General features: G+C 40.9%; 1 protein-coding gene and 1 long non-coding RNA gene across 3 annotated transcripts in view; one reads left to right on the top strand and one right to left on the bottom strand.

Annotated features, from left to right (window-relative positions):
- LOC117807284 (receptor-type tyrosine-protein phosphatase delta-like) overlaps nucleotides 1-15,183 on the bottom strand; it is a 429,954-nt gene that overhangs the window by 288,983 nt on the left and 125,788 nt on the right. Inside the window, exon 4 of the mRNA XM_034676508.1 lies at nucleotides 11,464-11,487. The gene's annotated coding sequence lies outside the window, so the exon portion shown is untranslated. The remainder of the gene's footprint in view (nucleotides 1-11,463; nucleotides 11,488-15,183) is intronic.
- LOC117807286 overlaps nucleotides 1-15,183 on the top strand; it is a 175,908-nt gene that overhangs the window by 97,625 nt on the left and 63,100 nt on the right. The gene's annotated exons all lie outside the window — the stretch shown is intronic.

Here is a 15,183-nt window from a genome sequence, read left to right as displayed (position 1 = left end):
TCAGTGGTTCTCAAAGTGGGGTCCTAGGACCCCTGGGGGTCCGTGAAATAATTATAAATAAAAGATGTGTAGTAAATTATAAAATCATGCTGTGTCATTAAAAACAGCATATATACAGATGAGGACCATTTGCGCCGATGAAACCAGCATGTTGTGCCCCTTACTCCCACCCTAGTTGTCTTTGGGCCAATAGAAATTGATATGATTGTGACACGTCACATCAATCTGTCACGTATCACTCATACACACTTCACTCTGGTCACAACTGTTCCTGCTACTACTTAGCTGTGCTTACTACCTCGCTAGAATGGAGCCATTACTAAATCAGTTCACATCGTCAAGTGATGCTAAGCCCAAGCTAGCTAAATTAAGACAATATGACGACAGGTATGTAGAGTTTGGTTTTATTGAGAACAGTGATGGAAACCAAAATGCATCATAGGTCTTCAGGTGCTAGCGAACAAAGCTATGAAGCCGGCCAAACTAAAGCAACATCTGATCACAAAGCACCCGGAATATAAGGACAAAACTAAAGACTTTTTCCAGCGAAAGAGTGAGGAATACATCTGCCAGAAAACACAGATGGTGAAGTGTTTTCTGTTTATCACTATGGAACAGGTCTGAAGTATTTAGATTGATCAGTTTTACAATACAAATAGTTCCAAGGGCAACTAAGAGTGCAAATGATAGTAAGAATGTTCTTAACCTATGTTACAATCATGAGGGGGTCCTTGGAAAATGTCCTCACCTGTAAGGGGTCCCTGGCCCCAAGAAGTTTGAGAACCCCTGAGCTACATTACGTTAACATGCGCCGTGGAAGTAGGCTACTGTATGTGCGCCATGGATGTATACTTTTGTATTGAAGAATAGCGTAGGAGTTCAAAACAAACATGACAGAGGCTGAGGGAGTATACCCGCCACATGTAAACTTCAAATTAAATGTTAAGGAACAGTACGGTTTTACAAGACTGACGGGTGACTTGGCAATTTGTAAAATGTCATACAGGATTCGGGATTTTTAGTTTCTCGGTTGACCGAAAGTTAGGTTGTCATCACTCCCAGAATTAAATGTTGCTCAATGTTGTTTAATGTTGTTAAGTTCTTATTGTTTGTTGTTCCTCATTTGGACCAACTATCTTCAGGGAGTAGCTCCATGTAGTTAAGAATGCTCAAGGACATGCTTCCATATTTGCTTTGATAATTTAGTTGATATGGATCCAGTACATGAGGCTTGTTTATTTTACTGAAGGAAATTAAAACCCAAATGTAATAAAGCAGGATGTTTAGTTGGTGTTCTAACAATTTTCGGATAACAGCAGATGTAAGACATCTGACGACACAACTCACAAGAGCAGACACCAACATTATAAATATCAAAGTTGCTGATATCCACATTGCATTTGGTGACATTTTTTTCCCTTTATATCCAATACCTGTTCTTAATTTCTGTAATACTTATGGTTTGGCATCTATTTTAGCACTAAGTAAAGGGAAGATTGCAGTTATGGCTAGAGTCAGACTTTGACCTGCCGTGCAGATGACTTCCTACTTACAAACCAAACTGTAGCACTTCTTTTTATTGTGAGATGCAAATAAATCCAGTTGGGACCTGACCCCATATGCATAAGAAGGCAGGTGTACATAAAAGTGCATAATAACTTGTGTCCTTGACATTTTAATAAATCTTACCTCCACCCAGCTAAAATAATGTTTGCACATTGCAGACTGATGCAGAGTTGAGGCAGTATTCAAATGTTTCTTTGCAATTTGTAACTTGGATTTGTCTCTAGTAGAGATCACAACCCTATTTTCTGCAATCACTAATTCATTAACCTATCCATATGTCACATGCTTGAATCCCATTGCTCTGCAGGGTAACCCTTTAGCAAGGCCTGTGGTCACTTGAGGCACTTGGCATACACACAAAACCATACTGCTTCTTTCTGATTTGACCTGCAGGAATGTCAGCGCACATGTCAGAGTGGAAAAAAACACAAACAAAAACAGCTTGGCTCAAGTTTCCCATCTGGCTTCAGGCCTTAATCTGTAACAAGGGACAATTGAGGACACATCCTCTCTTGTATTTACAAACCTGGATGTCTCTGCATGGCAGACCACAGAGGACCAATTAACACAGGTTTCTATTTTGGGATTGGTCAAGAAAGCAAAAGTAGTAATGCACTGGGACATGGGGGAGCGGCTTTGTGTGTACATACAGCTCTGCAGGGTAAATATGCTGCAGCCCTTAAACATGGTGTTTGCTGTAAAGTTAAAAGTAATTAAGAAGAAACGATTAAATATAACAGTCCACTACTGAGGCTCCAAGCCTGTAAATTGTTACATTGTGAATACTTATCTATTCATACTGTTATTATTATTTTATTCTGGACAACAGGGTGGACAAGTGGCAATATGTAACTAATACCATGGCTGTACATCACGCTCAATCATTACAGTTGATTCCTTCATTTCTTAAATCAAATGCTGTCCAAACTGCTTCTTTCAAATGCACTTAACAGACCAGTTAAAGGTTTCTTTTTTAACCCTTTTCGAATAGATGTCCATGTCAACTGCATTCAATACATTTCTTATGTAATCTACAGCTTTCTGCTAAGGTCAGCATTGTAAATCATGTTGTATTTGGTCTTGATGTGCTGATTTATGGCTCTATGTATCTTCAATTGGTTACCCACCATTTTATTAGAGAAATTGCACCATTTATATCTGATTTAGTTAAATTTGGTCCTGCACAGGAAGACAAAGTCATGCCCTTCTACTTAAGAATAACATCTTATCAAGTATTTCAATATCGTGTTAACCTTGTGCAAACTTAAAGAAAAAGAAACTTTTGTCTAATCTAATGTCCACACACCTAGCTCACAGGACATATTGGCTCATGTTATACTACTGTCTTCTCTTCAGGTGTGTAGGGATATAATGCACCTGCCTTGTCCTGTTTGCTGTATGCCTGCACCTGATAAGAGCTTGGATTTGACAGAGTGTATATAAAATGGACTTAGGGCACTCTATGTGGGTGGCAGGGCTCACTGGGCCAAACATCCAATTTTTCCCTCAAGCCCACCAATAGGTTAATCCTTCCATGATCATGAGCCCATGCTTAATGTCATTTCGTCCAGTGGGAGTCCTCGGTTTCTCACCGGGACCAGGTGGTGATAGTGATTTTGAACAAGACTCACTGTGATATTTCCTGAATGTGATTAAGCATATGCCTTTACTCTTAATACATTGACAAACCTTGACAGTCCACAAAGAATAAATAACTCACCGTTTCTTTGTGGTTGTCAAAAAATGATTAATCAAGCTGCTGACAATGACATAATCTGAATGCTATGCTCTGATGAACACGACACAGCCTGTCTCCACTCAGACACCCACGTAGCATGCCACTTGATTACTAACATCCAGCCTCTACTGTATGTAGTTGGTGCCAGACCGGCAGATGGGTTGGCCACCCAACAACCTCTGACATTCAACCTTTAGAGAAGCAAGGCCATGGATTCTATCCAGTGGTCTTCATCATTCTAAAATGTTCTGCCAATTTGGATGCTGGAGGTTTGAGTCAACTTAGGCCAGATGCTGTCTCTGAGGAGACCACATGACTTCAGCTGATGCCCCTACAGATTTATCAGCAATAAAAACAATTCAAGGCTTTATACTGCAAACCGCAGCACATCATAAGGATCTAATCTGTACATGCAGCAAATAGTATATGCACATATGAGGGTCCTGATCTTGGGTTTTTCAGAATCAGAATCAGCTTTATTGGCCAGGTATGCTTGAACACACAAGGAATTTGACTTAAGTAAACTGTGCTCTCTTTGTGCAAGGCATAAGAATAAGACATACAAAATAAAAAAATGTAATAACAATAACATCAGCTATAAATACAAAAGAACAACAAATAGGCATGACTAATATGTACAGGCTAAAAAACATGCATGTTGAATGGAAAAAATAACACAACACATTACTTCACTTGAAAAATGTTTTTTGTCAATTGTCTTTAACAGGATGATGTAAAATCAAGTAAATTTCCCTGATTGTTTCTCAACCGACCGTCGTTTCGGCTGCACCCTTAATCAGCTTAGCCTATTGTGTCTCTTTTTGACTGCCTTTGTTGCATTTAATGACCAAACCCTGATACACAATACAAAATTATATTTTTTGAAGAGCAGGCTAATTGCTGCCGCTTATTAGAGAGACGTCAAAACAGGAACAACAAAAGAAAAAAAGGAAAAGCTCGAGGGGGTTTTGTGGGATGCATGCTGTGACATATCAGAGAATTCATTCTTGAGTTGAAGCCTAGCACAAAGGAGATGTCAAAACTGAGCAAAAGAAAGAAACAGTAAATCAAAAGTGCTGGAGGTAATTTTATAACAGTATTAACTTATTGGTTAAAAAAACAATGGCTCTAAAGTAAAAAAAAAAATTAAGTAGTCAGTGTTGTAGCAGATGGCTGTTCAATGAGTCTACTCAGGTCTCTGCCTGTTAAAAAGAAGGGTTTAAAAAGCCATGGTCACCGGAGGCTGTGTGGTGGATTATTAGTGGGAATTTTTTGGTATTATGTCACATAGTGCTTTTGTTCTGACTTGATGCTTTATAAGTAAGATTTAATTTGTTGGTTTTTCTTTTACTGTTTGGTTGTTTAATTATTTGGATGATTAGTTTGTTCAGCTCTTTGGTTGACCAGTTGATTTATAAATTGGCTACTGGGTTAATTTTTTAATTGATTGGTTGTTTCTTTAATTTGTTGGTTGGTTGACTGGTAGTTCAGTTGATTTTTTTTTGTTAATTGGTTGGTAAGTAATTGGTTAATTGGTTGTTTATTTGATCAGTGTGTTAGTTATTTCTGTTGGTTGGTTGGTGGTTTGATTGGTTGGTAGTTTGATTGTTTGATCGGTTTGTTGACTCATTGACTGATTGATTGATTTATTGATCGACTGATCGATTAATTGATTACACCTGCACCCGCTCCCGTGACCACACCACCCCCATCCTACAACATCTTCATTGGCTCCCCTTCCCCTACCGCATACAGTTTAAAATCCTCCTCCTCACCCACAAAGCCCTCCACCATCAGGCCCCTTCCTACTTCACTGACCTCCTCCACCATCACACTCCATCCCGTAACCTGCGTTCCTCATATGCTAACCTCCTGTCTCCACCTCACAGAACCAAGCACCGAACCTTGGGGGACAGAGCCTTCTCCATAGCTGCTCCCACCCTCTGGAACTCTCTCCCCACTCATATCCAAAACTGCTCTGACCCTTCAACATTCAAATCTCTATTTAAAACTCACCTGCTTGTGTTGATTTTAAAATTGTACAGTGTCTTTGAGTTCTTGAAAAGCACTTTATAAATAAAATGTATTATTATTATTATTATTATTTTATTATTATTATTTTTATTATTATTATTATTATTATTATTATTAAAATGGCCCTAGCGTCCAGGGAAGGTCCCACTTTATCTGATGATTTATACAATTAGCTTTTAGAATTATGAGTGATTTGCTGGGTTTAATAAATTATCTTAAATATGTTAATGAAAGAAACATACCCTTCAACAGATGCAGTGTCTCAGCAGAAAAGCTTTTCGGTACAAACACTTCGACATCTACTGTGTACTTCCAAACTAGACAAGGTGAATGTAATTTCTCTTGTGCATCTGATTTGCATCCAACACCATGCTGTCATGTTGGTGCATGGAAGACTGAGCCACTTGCTCAAGCAAACAGGGCTTTGATTGACACTCAGCTTAATGTAGGAATGCAACACATGTAGGATTTGGTAAACACGTTTTCCTTCCAATGTTGGAATTGAGTGCCTTACTGAGGCGGCTAGGTTGGGATGGCAATGGAGGCTGTTATTAGTGGGAGAGAGAGGGAAAACAACACCTCCTTGACACAGCTGATATTGCCTTGCGATTTCTCTCCAAAATGGAAAAACACTACTTCACCTTGCCCAGCAGCAACGATGTTTAAATTCCCTTAAAGGTACAAACACAAAACAAGAAGAACTGTGTATGGGAATAGAACATGCAGATAGATGAGTGGATAGAGAGATGCAGAGCTTTGAAGACACATAAAACTGATCCAACAGGAACCACAAGATCTTACATTGGGTGCCTACCTCTCCATCGGTACACACTCCAAAACACACACACACACACATATATATATTTTGTCTTGTGAAGTGAGCATCTGATGCTTGGCTGCACAACCATGCAAACAACAGGAAGGCAGGGAAAGAGAGAAAGAACACCTTAATGTGCCTTCACCATATGCTGTTAGCGTCTGACGGAATGCTGCTCTCCCCAGGCACTGGATAAACTTATCGCGTTTACATGTGACACCACCGCCACTGATAAAGTTAAAGCTAAGCCATCTGTTCATAACAGCAAGTCCAGGAAAGGGGCATCCAAGTGTGCATGACTCTGTTTGGTGTGTCTGCCCAAATTGCTGTCACACGCCATAAAAGCATCATCATGTGCATAGTATGTGAAAATAGGACATAATGAGTGATTTTTATGTAAATATCATAAATTGCTTATCAAGAGTAAAAGCGAAGGACTGGCAGGCTCTGTTAACGGAACAAAGTTGGCAGATTTCTCCATGGAACCTGTAAAAGTGAACACTCGGTGAATTGTCACTCACGTCTAATTACAGTAGAACATATGCAAAATCACGCTAACAAGCTATCAGTCATATTTTGTATTAACAACATACCCAGCAGTAGTTATGTTTTTAAAAAAGAGTGGGAAACGATCACTTTAAGCTCCCTCAAGAGCTTTTCATATGCCAGGAGGCTTTTGACACATGCTTGAGAAACTCACCATTAGCGAAATGGCCCGTTACCCAGAGGGCACGGCTAAAAGACAAGAAAGCGCTAATATTAAGACCCTCGGCAGGAACAAGCTATGGTTGCTCTCTAATGGTTTTGGGTAATGACTCCTCGCTTGTTCTCCATACAAGCGAGGGCTGTGAACTCAAGATCATTGCTATAAAACATATTCTGTTACCTTAGCTGTGTACACAAAGAAAATTATAGATAATGCATACAGTCGTCAGAAAGGCTCTGTAATTAGCCGTTTATTCTTGATATTTTAAACCCCATAAAAGATCAGTTTTTCCAGGGCATGAGAAGCCCAGATGGAGACTTGAAAGCAGTGTATCATCCACAAATAGCATTGTTCTTGTTCTCTGAGGGAAGAATAAACCATAAAACCATTTCACAAGAATCCACTCCTGAGTATTAGAAAGCTGCCAGTGCTTTGGATACTGTCCGGGCTGGTCTTTTATCATTCCCACCGAGCACAGATCTACTTTTAGACTTCAACAGCATAATGGTATTTGCTTAACTAAGCAGCCAGCAATCACTCTCCTCTCTGCCAGTGTCATATCGCTGATCAAGTGTGGCTCAGTTCCTGTCTGAGAGGAGTGCTGCCAGACATAATGCAATAATAACTGGTGCACAGCTTGTCGAAGAGAACCAAGGTCCTCTTTCGCTGCTGACGATACCGGGGTGAACTCTTTGTGCTCTTTTCTCTCTTGTTCTCCCTCTCCTATCGTCTCTGGAGCCCTTGAGCTTCCGAGAGTATAATGAGCCAATTGTAATTCCTCGCCTATAGCTTTGTATTGAAGAGTGTGTGGGAAAAAAAAGGAAAAGGAATACCGGACGTTTCTACTGTAAGTCAAAAGACGGGGCTTCAAGGACTATCGAAGAAAGGAACATACTTTTTAGTTGTTCTGCCATGTTGAGAACAGATCAAACCGCCTCTGCCAAATTTTAAGGAGAAGGAAACAGAATCTCTTTAGACTATCTGGCTATCTCCACGAGTATTAAACATAAACTCAGATCTCTGTATTCTTTCGGATATCCTCTGCACAGCAGACCATCTGGAAAAATATGTTACGTTTAATGTAATATCTGCTGAATGCCTCGGAAATAGTAATCAAATCTGAGTTAAATGTGAAAGGCTATTCGAAGACTGCGCTTACAATGGCCACTACAAACATATGATGAGTGTCTCCAAAGCATCCATTATGAAGACATTATTGAAAGCTGTAACAGGTGGGTTTAATGTAATGTGAATAGCTGACCTTGAAAGGCGGTAAATGCATCAACTAGATATAATGTGTTAAAATCTAACAGCTTTAGTCTCGACATAGAGCACTCCTCTTATCCGACATGGTGGACGTGAACCTGCACTGCTCTCCCACAGATGCCTGGTGTGATGTTTGACAGATTTCTCCCTCTCCAGCTAGGCTCCACAGTAAATGTCCATCTGGCAGCTTCCCATGGGTACTTATTATTCTCAGCTAGCCAGGGGTTTTCTGTTTCCGAGCAGTCAGCCAGCCAGCGCCTGCCTCAAAGAGTCGAGAGCCGGACCAGAACTGCTTGCAGATGCTCCGCCGGGTAGCCAAACTGTGCAAGTGTAGTGGCACGGCACTGGGTTTTCAATTACACAATGAGGTGGCCGTCTCCCAGAACTGTCTGAGTATGAAAGTCAAGTGCATCAGGAACAACTTTGTGTCTGAGAAAAAATCGCCAGCCAGGAAAGAGTAACACGGAGGTATGCCAGCTCCCTAATTTGTCCAATACACTCTACTTTGGAGATGAGATGATTGATTTTCCCCATATGAACAGATGCTCGGAGCCATGGGCAGCTTTGAAAGGTCCTGCTGTCCGGGTCTGAGGCTCTGCTATGGTGGATTCAATCATGCAGTTGACCTCTATCACACCCCTACAGCCTGCTGAGCTCCTCTAGAAACTGCCTGACAAAACATAGGATGCTACACTCATCCTGCCATTCAACAGCTTGGGTCGTTTTCACACTGGGTTCGTCTGCTTTGACCAGGGTTCCCATTTCACTAAGCCTGCTGGTCTGCTGTCAGACATGTTTACAGCTGATAAAATCTGTTGTTTTCTCATGTAGTCCTTTCAGAACAAAGCGCAACTGTTAACCGCAATTGCCAAGAACTGAATGTAACCAGTCCTACCATGTCAGGTTTTGACTTCTATATTCTGTATTGAACTACCTTGTCTCTGTATTTGTCATGGTTGACAGTGCTATATATACACTGTATTGACTGGCATACAAGACTTACATTGGTCTACAACAGTTTACTGCATTTAAAATGATCTCAGACCAACAAGCCTAGGTTGGCTGAGGTGAAGCCTCTATGTCATTACCCTTCTTTAGAATTACCATTTCACCCAAAGACACAAACTTGAAGTACGAGGTAATCTGACAGTCTATTAAAGCAATGTTGTTGTGGTTTATTTTACATCTAACATTGAACATTTGGATTTACACAGAAAAAAGTTCTCATATTTTGAAGGTTTTGGTCTATACTCACGAACAGGTTTTGTATTTATGTTTTGACTACATTTTTTCCCACATTTTTCGTCATTTTTAGAATATGTTTACTTTCATTAAATGTCATCAAGGCTAGATAGATGAAAGATAGATCCAAATTCAAAGGACCATTGGTGAGAAGTTGTGTTACATATAGCATTTGCTGCACTTCCAAAGGCTTTGCTTTGTCTATGACTTAGGGCTCTTTTGTAGCAGGTATATATTCAAGCTTGCAGACTGTATAAAACGATGGACAGCATAACAACTCCCCAGAAGTGAAGTCAAAAGTTTTAGATTTTCTATAAACTACAGTTTCTCAGGTGTCTACTTGAAGCTGGTTAAAAAAATGTTTTCTGTCTTAATAGCTCATTTCATTAATCTTTCACACTGTACACGGGTTTTTTTGTTTGTAATTCATCCTTTTTGAGTATTTTAACCATAGGAGTTACATTTAAAGTTGCAAAACTTTGGGCTTGGCTGACAGGGAGGTATGTTGTAGGTGTTAACACAGACGCATAAGGCCCAACTCTGTTCGTCCTCTTTGCCTGTGGTTGGAACACAGACTGTATAAATATGGACGTAGTATCCGTGACATCACACATCTGTTCCTGAGCGCTGTTTTGAAGCCAATCGACAGCAGCAGCCATATTGGAAATGCGGAACTCAACCAGGCATAGTGTGACGTAAAGAAGCGGAGTTTCAGCCTCCTAGCCAACAGCTATGTGTTCCCGTCCCGGAGTCAAGTCAGTCATGTCCCTATTTGGGCAAAAACTCATAATCTTAATTTCTTCGGAACCGTTGCATAAAAAAAAAATTCACCCCCCCTTTTTTGAATTGGTGTGTATGTGGTTTCCGGTGTTTCTGCAGCCAGCCTCAAGTGGATTCTCAATGAATTGCAGTTTATAACACTTCAACATGGGCTTCATAGTTTGAGACCAGAGGTTGCTGCTTGGGTTGTACTGATCAAAAGTAAGTTGGAGTCAGTGTTTCTGTTACATAAACTGCCATATTTGCTTTAAAACTAATTGGGGATATCACAGAGATTATGTCAATCTTCTACTTTGGATTCACTTTAACTTTTTCCAATTCGAGGCGCGTCCTCCATATTTACCTATGGTCAATGCTTCAGCCATTCACTATTTTTTTTTCAAAGTTACTGAAAAACCTTTTCTGATGTTGCTTTATATTTTACATCTACAGTTAACTGGGATTTTTATGCCATAACCTATATGTTAGGGCTACCATAAAGCTTGCTTAAAAGTGTGCTTTCAAAACTATTTACCAGCAGACTGCATTTCCAGACTTTGGTCATAGTGTTGCACAGGTACTTGGATCATGTAAACAGAGAAACCCTGAGGATGATTTGTTACTCTATGACTACAGGTGAAGCTCTTACTGCAGGTGGATGAGGAATAAATAACTGAGAGACAGTTTGGAGAAGAGTGTTGATGCCTTTTACACAACAACGCACAGTAAGAGCCACTTCATATGCCACTTTGGTCAATCATAAAAAAAGTATAGAGAAAGATTACAGGGACCCGAGAGCTGTCTGTGCTAAAGTCATACCCCACGGACAGAGCATCTGAGGCTATGTCACCATATGGACACATATCACAGCGGCTTTATGTTGACAGGTGGAGATGGAAACAGCAAAGGGTGCACAGCTTCCCATATGAGAAATGTCCACACACTCACCACAGTGAGGAAACAGACACCATCCGCGCTATGCTTGTTTAAGTCAACACTGCCGGCGTGTTCTTTGAACAATCTGGGCCATTTGATTCTCATTTGAATAAAACTCAAATTGAAGGCATAGAGCACACATGCTGCTCACCAGAAAAAAATCAACCACTGTGTATTCTCATGTATGCGCACATGTGTGAGAGCGGGATGGGTGAGGATTGCAGAGCCTTGCATACCTTACTGAGAAAACAGCAGCATCTCACTGCTGCTTGGACTCCCCCACCCACATTCAACTCTCCTCCACATTTCTGCATTCACATCACTCCCAAGGACACATGACAACTCAAACATGTCTCCCACTTTTGAAAGCAGCACTGTGAAAAATGAAATGAGTCTTACCTAGTGTGGAATAGTTGGTCACATCTGTAAGTGGGCCATTGGGGAGAAGAGGGAGCAGGGGGAAAGAGAAAGAGAGAAAAGAAACGTCAGCAAATTACAATGTACAGCAAGTTAAACTTCAATGCAGGCTGTCAAAAGCTCCCCTGAAAAATGATGGTTGTTCCAGCATTGCGCAGGCTTGGGGTTAAGAATAGTCCCTGTCAAACCGGGGGCATCATTTATTAATCGAGGGACATGAAACATCTGAGATAGTTTCCCCTGAGAATTCCAAGTTTGCACAACTTGCATTAATATTTGTCAGCGTTTTAAGGTTCCCAGGCTGGAGGTGGTGAGAATATAAGCAGAAACCTTATCTATTAAGCCTTTTTTTTCTGCAAACGTAACTGCAGAACAAAAACAGGGGCTCACACAAACGCACACCAAGGTGCTACCATCTCTCCATAAGTCTCTGAGGTAATTTAGTTGCCCTCAGATATCTCTCACCCAACCGTTGGTACATTTCCCCAAGCTTGTTAGTTTGACAGCCAACAACCAGGGTTCCAATGGCGTTATATAACGACAGTCCTGCACTACTCACAGAGACCCTAGGGCTGCCCAGGCACAAACAATGAACTACAGCGTGAGGGAAAAAAAGCAACATTTAGCCACACACTCAGTATGTCACTGCTTCCCTGACATTCATTTCACCAGGAATTTATAGAAAGGGATATCATGAGACCTCTCCTCTTCTTTACTTTCCTTTCTTGCAGTAAAGAAATATATATTTCCATTACAGCACGCCTTTCCTCCTTAAAATTAAACTGCTCCCTCTGCGAATGCACACCTCTCAAGTACATTTTTGCTTTCTTGTAAATGTGCAATAAAACAAAGAAATGGAGTGAGCTGACAGTAACCGAGTGTATAGTTTGGGAAATGCTAATCTCAGGGCTAATTCTCAGTGGTCATTGCTTACAGTGCAGTCTAGTTGTGTTGCTAAGCAGAATTTCGAGTAATATGATTTATCGCTGATGATGTCTATCCCCCCTGCATTCATTTACATTTTTGGTGCGTGTGCAACAAATCCCAAAGGGATCAACGATGGAGGAATGCGATTACAGTATCTGTTTTGCACGTGAGAACAAATCTATTTTCAGGGAGAGAGAGAGAGGGGGGAAAGACTGGGGGTTCAATCTCTGGGACGCTCATTACCATTCAGTCTGACACACACTCACACTCGCAGCTACTGTTGTTGCTAAACAGAGAGCTCAACTGAGGACCTTGAAGCTTCATGCAGGGAAAATTGGACCCAGGGGAAAGGGGGTGGCAGGGACTGATGTCAGACTTCAAGAGGCAGTGGAATCACCTGGGGTTTCAATGACATTAGCATGAGTGTTGTTTGGTAGAGGGAGAGTGAGAGGCTGAGACATTTGAAGGAACGGCATTGAGAGACAACAACAGTATAAATGGAAAACAGATGAGTGGGATGTGCCAAGATTGAAAATGTGATGCATTATGGTGTTAAGTGTAAATACCACTGAATCCAGGGGGGTTGATTCCAATACACATGCTTTAGTATTGGCAGATACCAAGTTCTCTCCACTGTGATGAAATCAAATGCACAATATTGATGGATACAAAATTATTGCAGATATTTCACTCACTTTTAATAAAATTACACTCCTAGCTAACACCATAGTGTAGTTGGTTGTTTTCTAGGAAAATCATCTGACAACAGTCAAGTATTTTGGGAGGGGTCGATGGTTATGGTACTGGCATGGTGCATTGATTGGCATACTAAATACAAAATACCTGGTGTTTTCTTTTCATTGAGTATTAGAGGCGGCAGGGTGTACAGCCTTTTTTGTCTTGGGTGGCCCAACTTGGGCATTAACTTACGCAGAGGTGGCAGGGGTATTTGTCAACACATGCACACAGAATCACAAATTAGTTTCATTAGCATATTCCAATATTCAACACTGCATACATACTTTCAGGTATCATACAGCTGATATTCTTGCATTTCCTGGGAATTGAAGCAGCGACCACTGCAATGTAGAATAGAACCTCCATACGTGGGGTGTATGCCTAGACCGCAAGGCCAACTGGCACCCTGAAATAGTTGATTTTAAACAAAATCGAATTATTTTTCTCGCAATAGCCAATTATAGTTTAGGACTTAAGGATGGTACCTGGGGTGGCCGTTCAGATTTCAAGGGGGGCAGTGCGACCCCTTTTCACTCCTCTGGACTTGCTCCTAATAACGGGAATGTTTATAGATTTTTCCTGAAGCCAAAGGTTAAAGTTAAGAGGCCTGGCCAATCAAAAGCGGTGGAGAAAGCATGGGCCTAAGTGGATTAGACTGGCAGGGAAGGCAGAGGGGGGATCTAGAGGGAGAAACCAAAGCTCTGGTGGCTTCAATAAACCCACTCTGTGAACCAGGAAAAAGATGGAAGACGGAGACTGTTTTTTCACCCTCTCTCGCCCTCCTGTTTTAAGCAGATAAGCTGCTTGCAGGGTCTTAGTTATGCTGTGTAGAACTCACAACACGATATGGAAACTTTTGACAAGGCAAAGAAAAGCCGAGAAGTCCGTTCCTCATGTTGTCTTTTCTTTATTGACAAGAGGGATTTGGGGATGTTTGGAGTGGTCAGTGCTGGGAGGAATTACAAAAAGCCTCTATAATGCGACACAGTGAGCATGGCACTGCTTAGACGTGGGTTTTTGTAAAGGCATGGACTCAATTTTGTAATTCTTTGCTTTGACTAGCCATTGCAATAAGGCAGAAATGGCAATGCCAACATGAGTGAGGAGAAGCCACACCATGACCCCTGCTTCCACATTAAAGTGGTTCCCTTTGTATGTGATTTGACATTTTTATGAGGCAGTTTCCCTTGATATCATCATTGCTCACCATGATATCTCTTGTGCCAAAATAGGTTTGGGAAGCAGTGCATTGGAATGTTTCTGTAGTTCATATGACACTCTGCCTAATATATGGTACCCCAAAATTGCATTACACATTGATGGCTACTAAGGTAGTCACATCTTGTACTGTAAACAAGTTGCACATCTACTTGCATGATGGTGCAAGTCTTAAGTCTGTACTTGGCTGAATATACTGGGGATTTATGCAGTGTATAATTTAAAAACAGCTGTCAGAATTTTAAAACCGTCAAGGAGGCCAGAGCCTGTCATCAACACATTTAGTATTGACAGTCCGAAACACATTTCATCATAAAATCCTTCATGTGAATGGAAAAACAAGGCAACAGAGCTTACACTTTGTTTTGGAATTTGGGTTTGAACTTTTACAGAGACATCATCTGCCCTTGGTTGGATTTTTGTGGCGCTGTGTATTCAGTCCTCTGAGACTATGCAGCTCTCGGACAAGGACATCAGTTTCCTCGAGGGAGATTCTTTTTGACACAGCGGGTCTTGACTTTTCTCATTCATCACACAACAGTCACTGCACCATGGTGGGGACAAAAGCGCATTTTAAGAGAGTCAGAGGAGCCGCTTTGTTTGGTCACTGACAGTGAATGACAGCTTCACCTACTGATAAATTCAAATTAGACCCTTTGCACTGTTGTCATGTTTCATGCATAATTCGATATATGATCTCTATTCTATCACTGCAACCTCCACAAATGCTACAAACAATATGATAATAACTACAACCTATTCTCAGATTTTAAATTGGTACCATGTCACTGCCTGTGTCGTGATAATGATGTCTTCCCT

Source organism: Notolabrus celidotus, chromosome 23, assembly GCF_009762535.1.
Source record: "Notolabrus celidotus isolate fNotCel1 chromosome 23, fNotCel1.pri, whole genome shotgun sequence".
In the NCBI taxonomy this organism is placed as follows: Eukaryota; Metazoa; Chordata; class Actinopteri; order Labriformes; family Labridae; genus Notolabrus; species Notolabrus celidotus.
Note: the sequence above shows the minus strand (reverse complement) of the source record. Positions and strands in the feature narration are given on the sequence as shown.